Source organism: Ambystoma mexicanum, chromosome 3p, assembly GCF_040938575.1.
Source record: "Ambystoma mexicanum isolate Mex_15411 chromosome 3p, UKY_AmexF1_1, whole genome shotgun sequence".
In the NCBI taxonomy this organism is placed as follows: Eukaryota; Metazoa; Chordata; class Amphibia; order Caudata; family Ambystomatidae; genus Ambystoma; species Ambystoma mexicanum.
This window is the reverse complement of record NC_090925.1, coordinates 124,571,652-124,590,414: the sequence shown is the minus strand read 5'-3', so window position 1 is coordinate 124,590,414 and position 18,763 is coordinate 124,571,652. Positions and strand designations below refer to the sequence as shown.

Here is an 18,763-nt window from a genome sequence, read left to right as displayed (position 1 = left end):
GCTAGTAATGGAAAAACAGATCTTGGTGAGCAGAAATTGTTAGACTAAGCAATAACCTCAGAGCTGAAGCAGTAATCTCCCCTCTGCCCCCCCCCCCACAGTGAGGGGATCATTGCTATTAGTACTCCGGCCCATGAGACCAAGGTACTTATAGGATCTTTTTTCAGTTGCGATGCGCACCAGTGTTTTGTAACCGAAAAAAGATGGGCACCATGGCAAGGGAAACTAAGTCAGTTATCCCATCCCATGGCTGTCATTTAAAAAATATTTTTAAAAAGTAAATAAAGAATATGGCCGCCATGGAACGGGAGATGGGTAGTTCCTTTTCCCGTTCCATGACGGCTATTAAAGAGATAGAAAAAAAGTAAACCAAGAACATGGCCGCCATGGAAGGAACCCCAAAGGACACAGTTGTGACCGGAGACGTGTCGGGCAGGTAAGGACCCGGTGAGTGCCAATCCAATCGCTTGAAAGTATCTGATTGCCCCTCGCCAGGTAATGACAAATAAACCTTTGATAGAGATTTTATGCTAGACTCTTGACTGAAAGTGGAAGCACAAAGGTGAGTAAAAATCAACCTTTATTTTAATAAAATGCAAAGCTTTCACGAAAAACCTTCTGGCAATTCTATAAAATGTTCACTAGGTGACTCTACAGGATTACATATAGTGATCTGTTTTGAAATTTATTAGATGTGCAAGAGAAAAGTTACTGTAGAAAGAAAAAAACTATGCAAAATCAGCAATTCCTTCATTGAACTTATCTGGCACCGAAGCCAAGTATACGTCGGTGGATGAGCGAGGGTCACCAAGTCACGTAATTTATGAAGATGTTGAACCCTTTAATTAGGCAATAGCCATTTTAACCAGACTATTCTATTCATGTTGCCAGATTTTTCACTTGGTCTGGGTAGATTAGCTGTGTATTAGATGACAGTATCAATGGAGGCCAGGGCATGCCATGGAGACAAATGTAATGAATGGTCGGGGAGGGCGGTTAGGCTATTTCCCTTTCTAGGTTTCATAGAGGAGGAGTCTGAACTGAAAAAAGATAGTTTACCCAACGTGTTTGTTTTCAGTTCTCAAAACACTGAATAGCTGAATATTTCCTAGAAGCCTGATGTCTGGCGGCATACGTGAGGGAAGGGAGTGGCGAATGGCCATGAGTATATTCTGTCACTGAGATGAGATAAGCAACCATGCAATTTTAAAAACTGGCCTGCCTTTGTTCCGCTACAGGCTAAGCTGTGTATGTAGACAGTGTTCTGAGTATGTGCCAATAGGGTCAGCTGTGCAATCCATTATGAGCAAAATTCATCTTGCCGTGTGGCGCTTTTCTATGTACATGCACGATTCGAGGATGATGGCCTGAAAGAAGCTGGAGTTGAGACATACATAGTAATTAGGGCACATGTTCACATATTGTGTGATGACTAGATCTGAAGGGCGTGCATTAGGGCCCTCTGTGAAACTATGGCCCAGAACAAAGTTGACATAGATATCAAAAGGCAGAGCAGCTGCCCTGAACCCCTAATTCAATTGTTCAACATTTTAAGCAATCCAGCATTGATTTAACAAAAAGCCTGAAACAAGAGAGACCGCGGTTCCCAATACAACATCCCCCACTGCACTTCCCTAAACACAGAAACAGCCCTGCCCACCCCCAAGACCTCCCAATACATTTGTCTCTCTTTCATTAATACTCGAACACCAGCTCTCCCCGTTTTAAGTGGTGTTTCAAAGAACGCCCCCTCACACTTGGTCTTTCAATGTCCACCCTTCTCCTTCCCTGCCCCACCAACCCGCTATTTCCGCCCACCACTCAGCTTCACCACGATCTAGAAAAGGAGTGAGACTCCCCACAATTCACACCCTCCGGTACACATTAGCGTCTGTGTAGGCAAAGCTGTCAAAGGGTAGAACACCCATTTCTTCCCTTAGGTCTGGAGAATCTATGTCAAGAACGGAGTCTTCCCAATATGCATTTATTATCCTTCGCGTGCGCTGGGGTTTAGATTCTATTAAGAGACACAGAGGCGAGTATTATGCATTAATTCTCCTTTACTCTCAAAACAGCAGCAAACAAAATGACAGGCTTTTTAAAACATGAACATTTAACCAATAAAATATTGAACCATTTAACAATGTAGGAGAGGGCCCCATCCCAAGATGGCTGCCATGCCCTTCTCCACCAATGGGGGTCCGAGCCCCTCTATAAATTGTCCGGAACGTAGTCCTTTGTCCTCTTTGCTGCTCGTCACAGCAGATAAGTACGACTGCAACAAGCTGGTTTCTAACTGTGAATGCAACACTGTAACTTTTAATAATGTAATGTATGTTGCTACATTGTGTTTCTTGAAGGTTCGTACTCCCAGTCATCATCTGCCAGGAGGGTTTGTTTACTTTATTTATTTATTCAAATTTATTTAAAGCGCACGTCAGCCCGGGGGCATCGTGGCGCTGTTACATGAAGACATAATCTGGTTACAGTGGAAGGAAGATGGTTACAGAGCAAATTTCATTACATGACACATTACGTAGCAGATGTAAGAGAGCAAGTGTAGGTGAAGGGGGGAGGAAGTTAGTTGAATAGTGTAGTTTTGAGGGATTCGCGAAAGGATTATAGCAATGGTTCTGCTCTGAGTGAGTTGGAGAGGGCATTCCAGAGCTTAGGTGCTATGTGTGGGAAGCCAATCCCGCTGGCTTTGGCTCTTCTTACAGTGGGTACTCGGAGTTGGTTGGCATGATGGCTTCTTCTTGGACGGGTAGAGGAGTTCTTTGTTATCGTTTCGATAAGTATGGGGGTGCTGTGTGATTGATGCACTTGTGCGTGAGAGTGAGAATTTTAAAGTTGATTCTTTCCTTGACTGGGAGCCAATGGGCGCGTCTTCTGGCCTGTGAAATATGGTCCATTTTGGGGATGTGTAGTGCAGCTCGGAGGGCATTATTTTGCACTATTTGAAGCCTGCTTAGGTTTTTAGTCGATGTGCCTGCCAGGAGGGCGTTGCAGTAGTCCAATCTGGCTCCTATAGTTGCTCTGGCTATGGAGAGGCATTTGGGCGTGGTAAGGTAGGGTTTGATGGCATGGATGAATTTGGTGGACAGAGCAGATGCTGAGGCGATGGCGCTGGTTTGTTTAGTCATGGAGAGTGTGGCATCTAAGTAGACTCTTAAGGTCTTGACGGCAACGGAGACAGGTATGCTTATACTGTCAATGATCATGTGAGAGTAATCGGGGCTGAGTTTAGCTAGTGTTTCGCTGGAGGCTAGGATAATGATTTCGGTTTTGTCTCCGTTTAAGCAGAGACCATTGATAGCCATCCAGGTTTGGATGGTTGAGTAGATTTTGAGGAGGACTTCTGAGTCTTGGTCGTAATCTCCGGAAAGGGGGAGAACTTACGTGTCATCGGCGTAGTTTGTGTAGGCTATGTTGAGGGAGTCCAGTAAGTCAAAGAGGGGTTTGGTGAATAGGTTGTAGAGGGTCGGTGCAGTGCAAGACCCTTGTGGGACTCCACAACTTATAGTGGTGGGGGGGGGGGGCGCTGGCCTGGTCAGAGTACACTTTCATAAACTTTTTCTGTTCCAGTGCGAGCATGCGCAAAGGTGGGGGCTCGGGAAGAGCAGCTGCAGCGTGTCGCATCATTCCCGGAGAGCTGACAGACGCGTTCGGTCGACGCTATGTCAAGGGAGTCCCTCCAGGGAGTCTTACTTTAGAAAAGGGTTCCTTTTGCCAGGCACATGCAGCAGTGTTTCATTAGTGTGTTTGCATAGTGGGCTGGTGCTCAGCCTTGAGAAGCCCAAAGCTGTAATTACTGTCAGGGAAAGTGTTTGTTTTAGCCGGGCCTGTTAGACGGTGAGTGTATTTGAACATTAACGGAGCGCTGCTCCTGTTTGCTTGGTACCAGGGAGGGTACATTTAAAGCTTGGTGCTTTTGTGGTGACTGTCTTTCAGGCACAAGGAGGTGGCGGAGACCGCAATCCAAGACTGGGTGCTGCCCAAGATCTTGTACAGGTGACACTGCCAATAGGCCTGCTTTGCCCTTTTCCTCCTGTTCTCTGAGGCGGGCCGAGCCAGCTGAGACAGGAGACGCCTCTGCTCGAGGGTTTGTCGATACCGTGTCAAGGTAGTGGGGATATGGCAGCTTCTGCAGGTGCAGGGGCTGGTGGCAGTGTGATGGCTGAAGATGCTAGTTCTTCGGATGGGGTCCCTAGTCGGCAGGTCAAAGTGGTGTCTGGTCTTCCAGAAGTCGGTAAGGAGGTATGTAGGCTGGTGCAGGAGTCCGTGGATGGTGCTTTATGGGAGTTGAACACCATGATGGCATCAGCCTTTGATCGCCTTACTGCAGGCATCACTGATTACCGCTCTGGGGGAGCAGCTGTTACTGAGGGTAGCTCAGGGGTGAAAGTTCCTGCGCAGGGCAAATGTGTTGCCAAAACTGAGCACCCGGAGAAGGATGTGGGTGCAGAGGGTGCCAGGGAGGACAAAGGTTCCGGTCCCCGAAAGAGGCACAGAGCATATGGACTCCCCCCTCTTCTTCCTCCTCCTCATCCACATCCTCTGAAGAGTCTAGCCCTAAAAGGAAGATGTTTAAAAAGACAGAGGTTAAGAAGGAGCAAGGAGGTTTAAAGGATATCACGGGTGTACCCTTTTTTAACCTAGAAAGTATTCAGGACCCGCGCTCGGCGGAGCGGAAACCTTTGGAATCAGTGGGGTGATCTTTGATACAGTGTGTTAGGAAGCCCTTAGAAAAAGAGCAACATAAATTGAAGGCTGAGTGCCCTCGTCCCTGCTTGCCTGATAAGGGGTCTTTCACCCCAAACATAGATCAGTCCATGGTTGTTTTTCTGTCCACAAAAGGTAAAGATCCTAGGAAAGGCATAGATAAGGCTCTTAGGGCATGCCAAGAGAAGCTGCTGGATGTGCTGGGGCCCCTAACGCAGATATTCGACATACTGGAGCAAATCGTGGCGCTGGAGTCTCCAGTGGATATTCCGGTGCAAAGGGGCTGGGTTCAAAGGTGTATATGCCTGCTGGGGAATGCCAACAAAGCTCTGTATACAGAACGCTGGAAAGGCTTGCACATGCGCTTGGATCCCGAATTGGCTCCAACTGAAGGTGGCCCTAAAGCACTGGGGTTGTTGTTTGGGGATGAGTTTATAAAATAACTCCTTGTTTGTCCGAACTTTCACGGCCCTAGACAAATATCAAGAAGGCCCTGTCCTCTAGTGTTTTTGTCATGGCTGGGAGAGGTAGTGTCCGCTCTTCCAGCCGCCCATACCAGGGTTCTACCTGGCTGGCATAGTATGCCACCAGGGATATGCGTGCAGGATCGTTCACTGCCAGGGGTAGTGCAGATTTCTTCTTCCTGCAGCGGGGTGCTCAATGGAGAGTTTGTGCGTCCAGAGGGGCAGGCGGTGGCAGAGCTGCAACAGGTGAGTAGTTTGTCTTTAAATGTTTCTTCAGGGGGAAGGCTGGGGGGATGGTTAGCTCTTTTTCTTCCCAACTGGGCAGCTCTAACCTCAGATGCATTGGTTCTACAGACAGTATCAGGGTTTCGGATAGAATTTTACTCCCCTCCGTTTCAGGACTCTCTTCCCCGTCTGCGGGTTTTCAATTGGGAGAAGCAGATTTTAGTGTACAAAGAGGTAAAAGATCCACTTTCCAAGGTGTGTGTGGTTCCCGCTTCCTGGGGTAATTCTCCCTTCCTCAGTTCAATCTTTCTTGTGCCCAAGCCAGAAGAAGGGTTTCGTCCGGTATTAAATCACAAGGCCCTCAATATGTTTGTGATATATCGTCACTTAAAAATGGAGGGGATTCATCTCCCCAGGGACAATCTCCTTCTGGGGGACTGGATGGGTAAGATAGATGTCAAGGACGCGTATTTGGTTTATCCTCCTCATCAGGATTATCTTCAGTTTCAGTGGCAAGGTCGTGGCTGGCAGTTTGCCTCTCTCCCGTTCGGTCTCTCATCAGCTCCATGGTGGTTCACAAAGCTCTTGCACCCTGTGATGGCGTTTCTGCGGGCAAGGGGTGCCAAGATCATAATTTATCTGGACGACATGCTTCTATTAGCCCAACAGCAGGATCTGTTGCAGATCCATCTCAGGCTGGTAACCTCTCTCCTTCAAAACCTAGGGTTTGTCATCAACCTGTACAAGTTGGTCCTCGTTCCTTCACAATGCATCCAATTTCAGGGCTACGTTATCGATCTCAGTCGTGCCAACTTCTTCTTCCCTCCAAGAGGATTCAGGACATTTGCAGTCAGATCATACCCATTCTCAGGAAAGGATCTCTCTCCCTGCGGGTTCTAACAAGGATAATAGGGATGTTGTCGGCCTCTATCCAGGCCATCTTCCCAGGTCCCCTGAATCATCATGTGCTTCAGAGATTGAAGATAGCTCTTTTACGGAAAGGGATCCCATACTCACAAGTTGTCAATCTGTCCCAGGAAGACTCACACAAGCTTCGGTGATGGTTTCAACACATCAAAGCCTGGAACGGGAAAGCTATTTTTGGTCTATCTCCCGATGTGGTGTTGGAGGCAGACACCAGTCTATCAGGATGGGGGGAAAGATGTCAGAAGTGTCCATGGGTGAAAAGTGATCTATTCAGAAGTCTCTACATATCAATTGTCTCAAGCTTCTGGCTGGGTCCTTTGCGGTGAAGAGTTTGGCCATGAACAGGGTGAATTGTTGCATCCTTCTGAGGATGGACAATGTCTCAGTAAGGTACATTAACAAGCTGGGAGGGACGCGCTCCAAAGGGTTAGTGGATCTGCCGCAGGATTTCTGCCATTTCTGTCTCAACAGAGGGATAATGCTACAGGCACAGTATCTCCCGGATCTAGTGAATACAATAGCAGACTGGAAACTAGACATAGGGGTTTTCCAACTACTGGTGGCCGCCTGGGGTCTGTTCTGCACCAACCTCTTTGCCTATCACCTCAATTGTCAGGTGCCTCAGTTCTTCTCTTGGCATCCAGATCTGGACACAGAGTCCGTGGATGCATTTCTGCAGGACTGGGGGAGTCTCAGGGGATATGCATTTCCCCCCTTCTCACTTACCCCTCGGAACCCCCTGCATGTGCGCAGACAGCGGGCGTCTCTGGTACTGATTTTTCCATTCTGGCCGGCTCAGGTGTGGTTTACGGCTCTATTGGAGCTGGCGGTAGACATTCCCCGCCTGCTTCGATTTTTTCCCCTGCTCACGGATCTCGTGGGGGGTCCACACAAGCTTGTGCTACAGGGTCCACTACCCTGCATCGCTTGGAAGATTTCTGTGATTCCTGGGCTTTCCCAGGGCTTTCGGGAGACGATATCCAGGTTCTCAGGGACTCTGGGACTATATCCACATAAAGTTCCTACTCCTTTGAGCGGGCATGCAGGGTGGGCTAGTGTGTGGATGGGGGTCTCGATCCCGTTTCTGCCCCTCCGGTAGATGTGGTCAATTTTCTGGTGATGTTGTTCAAAGAAGGGAAAGCTTATAGGACAGTACATTTCCAGTCAGCAATTTCGGCAGGTCATGTGCTAGTTAAAGGGGAACCAGTGGGCAAATATTTCATGGTAATGAAGGCATAGCGGTACATTAGGATTAAGATTCCACCTAAGGCTAAATACTCTTCCTTTTGGGATGTTAATATGGTTTTTTGTCTGTTTCAGTCCTGGCCTAACAATGAGACTTTGTCACATTAACAGCTGTCTGCCAAATTAGCTATGTTGCTGTGTCCTTTTTCTATCACGAGTATTCTGCTGAAGGCGTCACCTTCTTTGTCACATGTCGTACAAAAACTTCACCACCTTGGTTTCTTATCTTTTGTTTCAGGAGGATCAGAAATTGTGCATAGTTAACTGTTTGAAATGTTATGAATTTATGACTTCTGCTTATAGGCCTCCCTCTACCTCTCAGCTGCTTATCTCCATCAGGAAGCCCTTTGGGGCGGTCGTCTGCCACATTGGCTCGCTTGGGTCGTTGGATAATGAAAGAAGCGGGGTGGATGTTTCCATCTTTGGGGCTCATTCTGCCAAGCCGTGCTATGGCCTCCAAGTTGGTTTTACTTGGCAGTAGTTTACAGGATGTCCTCAAAGCAGCTGATTGGTCCTTTGAGTCTACTTTCAAGACCTTGCATTACAAAAAAGGTCCAGCATGTGGCTAATGTGGTTTTGCAGGAACTTTGAACTTGCATAACAGGAAGCCTCTGTTCCCGACATAGAATGGCTAACACCCCCGCACTAGCGTGAGCAGGGGTTTAGATTCTATTAAGAGACACAGGGGAGAGTATTATCACTCCCACCCGCCCTTAATTTGTGTTCGCCTTCTTGTAGTTCTCTTCGGAAGCTGGAATCGGTGAGGGAGTTTCGCTCTCTGTCCGGATGGATGTCCATAGGAGCTGGACGTCGTTACCGGGATGGACATCAGTTGTTGTTTGGACTGTTTTTGAGGTTCTGGAATGGGCCGTGCAGCTAGAGAAGAGGACAAAGGACTACATTCAGGACAATTTATAGAGGGGCTCGTACCCCCATTGGTGGAGAGGGGCGTGGCAGCCATCTTGGGATGGGATCCTCTCCTAAATTGTAAATGGTTCCATGTTGTATTGGTTACATTTTCATGTTTTAAAGCAATGTTTTAAAAAGCATGTAATTTTCTTTCCTGCTGTTTCGGGAGTCAAGGAAAATTAATGCACAATACTCACCTCTGTGTCTCTTAATAGAAACTAAAGCCCTGCTCACGCTAGTGCGGGGGGAGGGGGTTAGCCATTATGGGCGGGCCCAATCTGCATCAGTTAAAATATCAGAGAAATGGCAGCAGCGCTTCCTGTGCTGCAACTCCAAACGGCAAAGCCAATATAACTACACAATTCCATGCAAGGAGCTGTCAGTGCTTTAAGTGGGGTGAAAAATCTAAGGGGGGGGGGTCTGTAACAAGGGTGTGCGGCCTAAATGATGGGTTTGGCCTAAAGTATCCCCATCATAGGACCCAAAAAAAGAAAAGTGGGTTTCCTTGCTATCGGGTTACTTTTTTCTTTTTTTATTGTCCTGAGCTGGGATGCGAACCCGAAACCTGTAGTGACAGGCCAGAGTCACATCACACTGTGCTATTTCTGAGATGCTGGTTTCCTTTTGTTTCATTCAATAGACTGCTTGACACAACGTGTCGAGCAGTCTACTGAATGAAACACATTAAATCCAGCATCTCAGAAATAGCACAGGGCGGTGTAGCAGTAGCTTGTCACCAGCTGAGCTCAGGCACAGCAATTTTTTTTTTACATTGTCCCATGCTGGGGAATCGTACCTGAGCCCTGCGGTTGACAAGCCAGTCTCGCATCACACTGAGCTATTTCATAGGTGCTCATTATCTTTTGTTTTATTCAATAGACTACTTTACACATATTTATGTGTCAAGTCTTTTGAGTGAAACAAAAGAATCAAACACCTACGGCATAACACAGTGCAATGTGGCACTGGCTTGTCACCGGCAGTGCTGGGGTGCGAATCCCCAGCATGGAAATAAAAGTGGCTGTCGGGGTAGTGTGAGCCCTTGCAGCGCCCCGGCTTGACACAGCCCCTGCCAACTTAAAGCCATGGGTGCTGTACCACTAGAGATATGCACCCAGAGGTATCCCCTCCACACCAAAGACTACCTTGACAGCAGCACCAAATCCCAAAGTATCGGATCATGAGCAGAGACGGGCATAGAAATGGCATGCGCATCCTCACTGCTGTCCCCTCTGCACGCCAGCAGCAATCAACCATCATGATTCAGGACAACAGTGGTCCGAACTACAATAAATCTAAACCTATGCAGAAGCCCAAAATTCATATAATATAGGTCTAAAAAAAACCCAAAAAAAAACGGACCCTTCAACAAGACAACAAATGAAATCCGTCTGGATGGCCATGCGAAGAAGACATAAATAGCAGATTTTCTTACCTTCTGCTAGGAGAAACCGTCTGGCATTACTCACCCGGTAGCCATCTTGTGCTCTGGATGGGAAGAAGTTGAAACACAGACAATGGGTGAGCAAGCGAAGAAAGTATCATTACACCAGTACCGGATGAAAGCCTGTGCTTTCCAACGAGATTCCTGGCCGAATCCGTGTAAAACACCCATGCATGGATTTAAATGGCCCAGGGACACAAATTACATTTTGCGATGTGGGGAATTCATGCCTGAGCTTTTCCAGCTACCATGTCAATCAGATATTCTGCTACCCATGCTATGCAACGAAATTAAAAAGCACTTCTATCTCTTTTTGAGAGATAGAAACACAAGGGGCACAGCAGTGGTTCATACTACTGCGGTTCCACTTAATTGAATGAAAGGAAAATAATGAAAAGATCACGGATGTCCTGGTCATGTAATGAGCAATTGTTACAAAGGTGAGGCCACACGGATCTTGTGAGTAATTAATTCTTCAAATAAATCACACGTGTAGGATGAGCCAGCCACCAGCTTCAACGTATCCTCTGGTCACCTTTGTTAGGTAAGATTTTCATTGCAATGATAAATCTTCCTGACCTGTTTCTACCACAGAACCTTTTGCTTTACTGGTGGATTATTTTTCCCTATACCCCAGTGAGTGGTAACCTTTTTTCACACTCACAGAATCTTTTACTCTTTTTATGGGTGTCTTTTTAGATTCTTCAGTGTCTTTTAATGTTATCATCTTTGACAACGTTTGGCACATACTGCCTATTGTTGCTTGGTTGCCCTTGGGGCTCCACTTTTAACGTTCTCTGGCTAACCCTGTGAGAACTATGGCTCCCAAGGGTAGAAAGGATCTTTGGATCCTTTTTACATTTTTTTAGGTGAGACCAGCACCCCCAACCTTAAGTGGAGTGATGGGGAGATGCACTGTATCCCCTTTCTTATTTTAACTGTAACATTTCTGTTACAGGGACAAGTTTAACTTTAATGGCTGGTGGCAGTGAACCTTTTTACTAATTCAGTGCACCTTTACCGTGGGCTGTTTCCACAGCCCTGGTAAAGGCACCCATGGGTGCTCATTTTACCAAAATGTCCCAGTCTTCTTTTTTCGCCATTTCAGTGTTCCTTTTCCTTTCTTGTTCCTTCCCCTGACCTCCAGGGCAGGAAAATCCTTCATGTCAGTTTTGTCTTCGGCAGGAATCCTGTGGATTCCCTGCCCTGGCTCCAAAGTGTCTGTGAACAGTTACAAACCTTTTTACTTACCTTGAAAGTGTTCTGTCACTTGTAAAAGTATATGTAGAGTTATTACTTACCTTAGCTATGTACGGCCATTCTGAAAAGTATGTATAGGTTTTACCTACCTGGAATAGCTGTGTGCCAGTCTGAATAAGTCTACTCAAAGTCTTACTTTCCTTTGAAACGGTCTCGCCATTCTAAAAGAAAGTAGATGGTAGGTTAATTTACTGACCTGTGAATTGGGTCCCCCTCTTCCCAAAGGTAATGCTGTTGGTTCCACTGTACTATTCCTGTTGGGATATAAATGTATGAGTATCCCCAACTGGGTCTGGCTTCCCCTAACTTGCTGTTAGCCTGTCCAGAATAAGTCTGCTTTAGGTTATATTTACCTTTAAGTTGCCGATACCTCCTTTTGAAAAAGTGTATAGGTGTTAATACCTTGTGTTAGCTCTGTGCCATCCTAAAATAAGTTAGAGCTATTGCTTACCTCAATCTGTGAGACCTGAAAAGCAACTGTAATAGTGTATTACACAAAAAGGTTTTACTCACCTAGAATAACTTATCCTGAATAATAAGTATAAGTTTTTAGTGTTCCTTGAATGAGTGTTCCACTATTCAGAAAAGTCTATTTGTCAGTTGGTTTAATAAGTGATTTCTTGTCGAGCGTCACGGTACAACTGCTAGGGTCTACTACCCTTGAACTACTGTTAGGTATTCTAAATAAGTTCTTATGCTTTGATCTGTGTACCTTCAAGCATAGTGGTGTGTTTTTATTAATGTGTTTATGACTCTATGACCAGTACTTACCCCAAGACTTAACTTGGCCTACTTGTATTTAAAATAAACCTTTATTTTGTATATTACTTCTTGTTGTAAGTGTTTCTATTGAATCCTTGGTGTACAACAAGTTCTATGCACTTTCCTACAGCCCTCTCTCCCTGCTAAGATAAGCCTGGCTGCTCTGTCTACGCTACCATGAACACAGGTGGCACAGCCGTATACTAAGAGTGGAGTCTTGTACTGCCTCAGTAGAATAATTTTACTAAGCCCTTAGTTGGACTTCAGAAAAACTGTCCTAACAACCTTGCCCTCTTCTCAACAGACAGCAATCTTTCAATCAACCTTCTCCATTGCAACGCGGAACCCCACTCAGCCCATTACATGTTCTGAGTTCCAAGAGAGAATTAACTATGCAAAATATATATAACAGCAACCCTATATACCTATTGCAAATAGGCTCAGAGAATGTCTGTTTCCTATGTATTTCAAAGCTCATCTCGTTTTTGAACACAGGATGCTTTTTAATATTCCCCTGTATCAAAGGCCTTCACATGTCTGGCCTGGGCTCTACAACATTTGAGCCCTGTGCCCTCATAGATGCCCTCCACTCGACAGAGTGGGCAGTTGCTTCTGTTCCATTAAAATAAGGCCGCCAGGTGGTCCGGTGATGCCGCACCAGCATCATCTAGCTGTGAAGCAGCCTACAACCAAGTCCCTCCAGCAGAGACCTCCCATTGGCCAATGAACCAGGGTAATGATCAGGCAAAGCCTGCCTCACTCAACGGCCTGAATCAAAAGCATTCGCCTGTCCAGGTCGGAAGTGCCGCCCACACAACCTCGACCCAGCACCAAGGAATGTGCATTTCTCGCAAACCTCATACCCCATAACTCCCTTTATGCCCATATGTACTCCCCCTTACTCTGCAATTCCACCCACCTCTTTTCTCCCTCTAGGTGCCTTTGCACTCGTGGGCACTAGTGCCTCAACACTTATCTCAGCATTGTCTCGCCACCTTGATTCCAAGCCAGCCCCCACCACCCCATCTGCAGAATTCACCAGCACACCCTGCCTAGGTAACACGAGGCCTTGGCACCCACACACATCCCCCCCACTCTCCACCTTACCGATCTCTGTACCATTTGGATACCCGATTTAGCGAGCACATGCGCATGGCCCACTCTCCCTGCGTCTCCAGATATACTGCGAAATAGAAAATGGAATCAGCCCCAGGTCATTATAGCTGCCCCTGCCACGCCTCTGAAAATCATTGCCAACCAGTCGCCTTCCTGCACAGTAGATATGGGCCAGCGAAACCTGCCTAACCAGCTGGCCCGACCCCCAAAGAGAGTACCAAACAGCACACTCAGCATCAGGCCATCCAGCCTACACAAATCTAGCGAGACCAGCCTCCAGGACTGTCCCCTGTATAACGCCTCGAACTACGCCCCTAGTCACATGCCCATTAGTACAGCTGGTATCTTCAATCACAAGCTGCCTGACAATCCATGCCTGTATAGCACCAGGAGTCATGCATCCCATCACACTCCCGATAGCATAGCTACTAGGTGCATATTCACCCCTCTACCCCACCTCTGCATAGCGGTCTGATCTGCGCAATAAGCCATACACCCTACGACTCAGTGTCCAGCTGCCAGCCTATCCGCGCTGGCTCCCTTCGGCAATGCGCCATGGAGGGTGCTCACAACCACCTGCTCAGTAACCTGGTCACCAGCTTCCTGCCCAATCCTCCAGCTGTACTACCTAATGGTGCTGCAGACAACGACACCACCCTCTGCATATCAGCACCGCCAGTATCAGCCTGCCCTATCATCCTACTAGAACACTGCACCGCACACTGTAAGACTCTGCTAACCAAATGCTACTAGCATGACTAACTTCAGCCCGCCGAACCTACACTAAATTGCGCCCTAGTCAATGCCCGTTCTATCCAAACCCACCTCTTGGACATCCAAGACCTTAATCACCATGAACAGTCTGGACCTCCTAGCCATCTCAGAAACTTGGCTACAGGACGCCTCAGACCCAGCCTTGTCCACTGCAATCCCACCAGGATTCACCATGTTCCATACTGATAAGCTTGACTCCTGAGTTGGAGGAGTAACCCCAATGGTGAGAGATACCCTTCCTGTCAGACAATTTAGCACCACCCAGATACCCAACTGGGATATACTCTCTATTAAATTACCCCTCTACCACACCTCCACCATCACCATGCATGTCATCCCCAGGTCCACTTCTTTTCTTCAAAGAGAACCTCCAGCATATACTAGGCACCAACATCAAGCCCAACTCGAAAATGATCCTCCTGGGTGACCTTAACCTAGGTCTTAACGACAATGAAGACATCAATGCTGCCTCCGTAGCAAACTCCCTTAGGATTTACACAACGGATACTGACACCCACTCGTTCTAAAGGTCACATCTGAGACCTCGACTGTCAGGCCGCCATTCTCTCCAACCGGCCCTGCCCATGGAGTGACCACCATGTCACATCTTTCATTGCCCCCCTCAGCAACAGACCCATATTGCCCGCAGCTCGTGTAACATAACCAAAGCCCTGATTCTGCTCCTGCTTGGTACACGTCAAGTAGCGCAAACCCCCACACCAACCTAGTCACTTTAGCCAATCTGTACTCCACACCAATCACTCACGCAGTGGACATCATCGCACGCCCAAAACCAATCCTACCAGGCACATGAACTCATGGTTTACCCCAGACCTCCAAACTCTATGCTCTACAAAACGGGAGGCTGAGGCCAAATGGAGAAGGACACCATCCGTCACCTCAAAACCCATTTTTTCACCTCTGCCAAAGAGTACAAATAGGCTAATCTACAGGTAAAACCTGCGACCTGCCACACTAGAATAGCCAATGCCAAGTGTAACACTTGTGAACTCTTTACCATCCTTAGAGAGTTGGAATTCCCCTAGCCCCCCCCCCCACTCAAAGATGAGGCTTGGTGCACCAATATTCAAAATGCCCCTCTAAAGTCTCCTCTCTTCACAAAAGAAATCCAATCAAAGGAAGCCTGCATCAGGGCCAACACGCAACCTCCTCTCAATGACCTGCCACTGGCCGCATTGCGAGACCTACTGTCATTTTGCTTTAATCCTGTCTCTGAAGCGGACATCACCTGTATCCTGAAAGGTCTGAAACTGTCTAGGTGCAAAAGAGACGCCTGCTCAGCCTCAATCATCAAGGACTGCTCTGACACCTTGCACCGATTCATCCCAAAATTCATCAACTCTTCCTTATCCACATGCATGGTCCCTACCAGCCTCAAGGAAGCATGGGTTCTTCCACTGCTCAAGAAACCCTCACTGGGCCCTACCATCCCTACCAACTACTGCCCTTTCACCACAGACCCCGTCCTCCTAAAGATCTTGGATCGAGCAGCCTACCTCCAAATCCGGCAATACCTGGAATCTAGCTGCATCCTTGGAACCAGTCAATCAGGCTTCTCATCTGGTCATGGCACAGAATCAACTCTGCTTGACCTAAAGAACCAGCTCGATGAGCTAAAAGGCGCAGTAAAGCCTGTACTCATATTACTCCCAGACCTCTCAGCTGCTTTCGATCTGGTAGACCATAAGATACTCCGCCAGCACCTTACCTCCGTGGCGAACTTCTCGCATGAAGCAACAAGCTGGATCACTTCCTTTCTGGCCAACAGCACCATTCGAGCCTTTGCAGGAAAATGCAAGCGCCACCCCTTCGAATATTTCCTGCGGCATTCCCCAAGGCTCCTGCATCTCCCTGACACTCTACAATATTTTAACAAAACTGTTCTTCAACCTCCTAGACACACTGGATGTCTCCTTTATGAACTATGCTGACAACAACCAATTCCTCCTCCATCTATTAGGCGACTACCCAGATGATGACTCCACATTACCCGTTGTTTACCAGACTATCCAGGCTTGGATGGCCTCTCATCTACTTTGTCTTAACGACGAAAAAACGGAAATTCTCATTGTGGGATCGCCAACTATGCTCCAAACCCTTAACCAACTATACTGCTCTTTCACCATTGACGGCATCTCGATCCCAGTCTCCCTGACAGTGAAGACACTGGGAGTTTATCTTGATGCCTCCCTCTCCCTAACTCGCCAAGTCAATGCTATTGCATCATCCGCTGCCCACATCAACCTTATCAACACGTGCTTCCTTATCCGCCGACAGCTCCCTCAACATTGCCTGAGCCGTCTTTGGCTCCAGACTAGACTATTGCAATGCTCTATTTGCAGGCATCTCAACGCGCAATATCCACAAACTGCAAGTCATCCAGAACAACGCACTGCAAGCTGCCCTCAATATTCCAATACAGGAACACATCTCAAGACGTTCATTGGCTTCCAATACGAGAACATATCACCTTTAAAAAGCTGTCAATCACCCACAGGTGCCTTACAAATTCTAACCCCCTACCTCTCAAGGACATTCACTAAAGCCCAGTCAACGAGACCGACCAGATCCACATATGTTCACGGTCTCATCATACCGCGGTTTAGACGGGCTAGAGCCATTGAGTTTGATGGTCATTACAGTGAACCTTTGGAACACAGTACTACCGGCCCTGAGATCTGAGCAATCGTACTGGTCATTCCTCAAACATTTGTAAACCTAGCTCTTCACCTAGCCAACTATGCAAAATTCCCCCCCCCCCAACACTTTCTGAATATATGAATATACGAGTGCCTACATTGCAAGCCATACTGCAACCGGCACCTTGATGACTGCGGGTTTAGAGCACGTTACAAATGTAAAAATAAACAAATAAAATGTGTGTAAATGGCACAGGCGGTAAGAGGCCAAAAACCTCTTTCAGAATAGAGAGCATCTTTTTGGCACAAAAAAGGGGTTGGGAATGTTTCCCTACATGTTTTGCACTCGCCCAGACACATAAAAAAACGATTTAAAATTCTACAGTAGTTCACTGTGACTTGAAACTTCCACACCAGTTGCCGGTTTACTCACAACATCATCCCCAAGTCCGGCTTTTTCTCTTGTTATGTTAGCGACTGTAGGAGAAAAAAAGAGTCTTAAAGTGCCAGTGCTACTCGTAAACCCCTCAATGGCCCTCATTGCGTTTGCTTTGAACATATCAAAGGCTGAGCGAGTCCTGCATGCCTTTAAACGCACAGCCCTGAGAATATCTCTACATTGGTCACTCAGTTGTCTTGCCTGCCGTCTCTGAATAGTCGGCCATACAGCTTGGACTTGTCATTGAATAGAATGACCGTCATTTCATATGCCCCGTTCATTACATGGAGAGGGCTGTGGCTGAGAGCACTTGCTTGTCTGCAGTTCCTGCCATGCAGTTTTGATTGTTTTCGGAATGGAGTGCAGGGTACAGGAATCTGTGAGGTCCTGGTTTACCATGACTGTTTAAAGATGGTTATGGGAATTTGTGTAAAGCCACCCGGCACGCGCAGCACGGGCATGCATCTGCATGGATTCCATCGGGTCTTTGCTGGTTATGTTATGTAGTGTCACTTTTATACTCTGCCCAATCACACGTGTGGTGATCTCGGAGCGCCTAGGCTTGTCTGGAGGATGGTGTATTCTGCCTGTGCCTGGATTTACCAGACCTTAGTCTGAGGAGGAAAAAGGTAGCAAGGGGAGGGTGGCAGAGGGTGCAGGTGCCTCAGACAGAGGGAATGGAGGATGCACAGAAATGGTCTATTTTGTGAAAGCTTGAGTACTTGTAGATCCAGATAAGGCGGATCATAAATCGGGAAAGAAGAATGGAAGATGTTTGGTGGGATGTGTAAGTGTGGCAGTTTCCAAAACCAATCGGTTATTAAGAGCAAGTAGGGTTTGGCTGCGTGATGATCGCCAGATGTGCCGAAAGAGGAAATATCAAGTGTGGTGGATTTTATACCACGATTACCTTTGAATATTTTCCACGGGGCGTACACTGAATAGTCATTCTGGGATTGCCAAGCCTAGAGGATGAGTGTGGCCCGATCAAGAATAGACTGCGACAGATGAATGCCACTCGAGAACAAAGGGAAAGAAGAGCAAGTCGGGTCCAAATGATACATTCCAGCATAGGTTCTAACCCTGCCCTATGAATAGGACCAGCATACTAGTCCTTAGCACTGAAGGGGTTAAATGTAAGAAGTTCTTGCGATGAGACTCAGTCAGCGTTAGAGACCCTCCGAGTACCAAAATGAGCCGATTCATTGGCATTAATTAATTGCTGAGTCAACTCAACTAGCATAGGCCGAATGGTTTATGATAGCAAATGTGTCCAATAGAACTTATCCAAAACTAAAACAAGTCAAAGGGAGATACGTCATATGGAACCCAGAGAATGAGTCAATGGGCACCACACTAGCTGGAATGCAGTAGCTTGTGCCCCCTGTCAAGAAAGACTATCTTTACTGCACCTTTCCTTCCATCTTTATAGAACCCCCAAAACTTTTTGCGTTTATTTTTGATTCTGTCCTGCTCTTTTTGCAGTGCAGTGAAGCCTTAAACTATGGGGAAACTGACATGTCCTTCAGGCTGTCAGTACTGGGAAACCTTGTTTCTCTTAGTCGTGTTACTGTGTTACTACTTTTGGTTACTTTGTATCACTTGTGGTAACTTATCATTGTACAAAGCAGCTTACACTTCAGGACAATGGTGTTCACTTTTTGTTTTGCCCTAGACTAACACTCAGAGGATTTTTTTTTCTCTAGGTGTGCTAAAAGGATAAGATGGTGGCAGCACTGTTGGGGACTTTTTGTTTTAGCATTACTGCATTTACTGTGTTTGGCTACTAACTATGGCTACCAGTCAAACATTGCCA

General features: G+C 46.9%; 1 protein-coding gene across 4 annotated transcripts in view; it reads right to left on the bottom strand.

Moving 5' to 3' along the window:
• The window catches only part of LOC138580154 (C-type lectin domain family 2 member B-like), a 401,198-nt gene that overhangs the window by 123,205 nt on the left and 259,230 nt on the right, over positions 1-18,763 (bottom strand). The window lies entirely within an intron of this gene.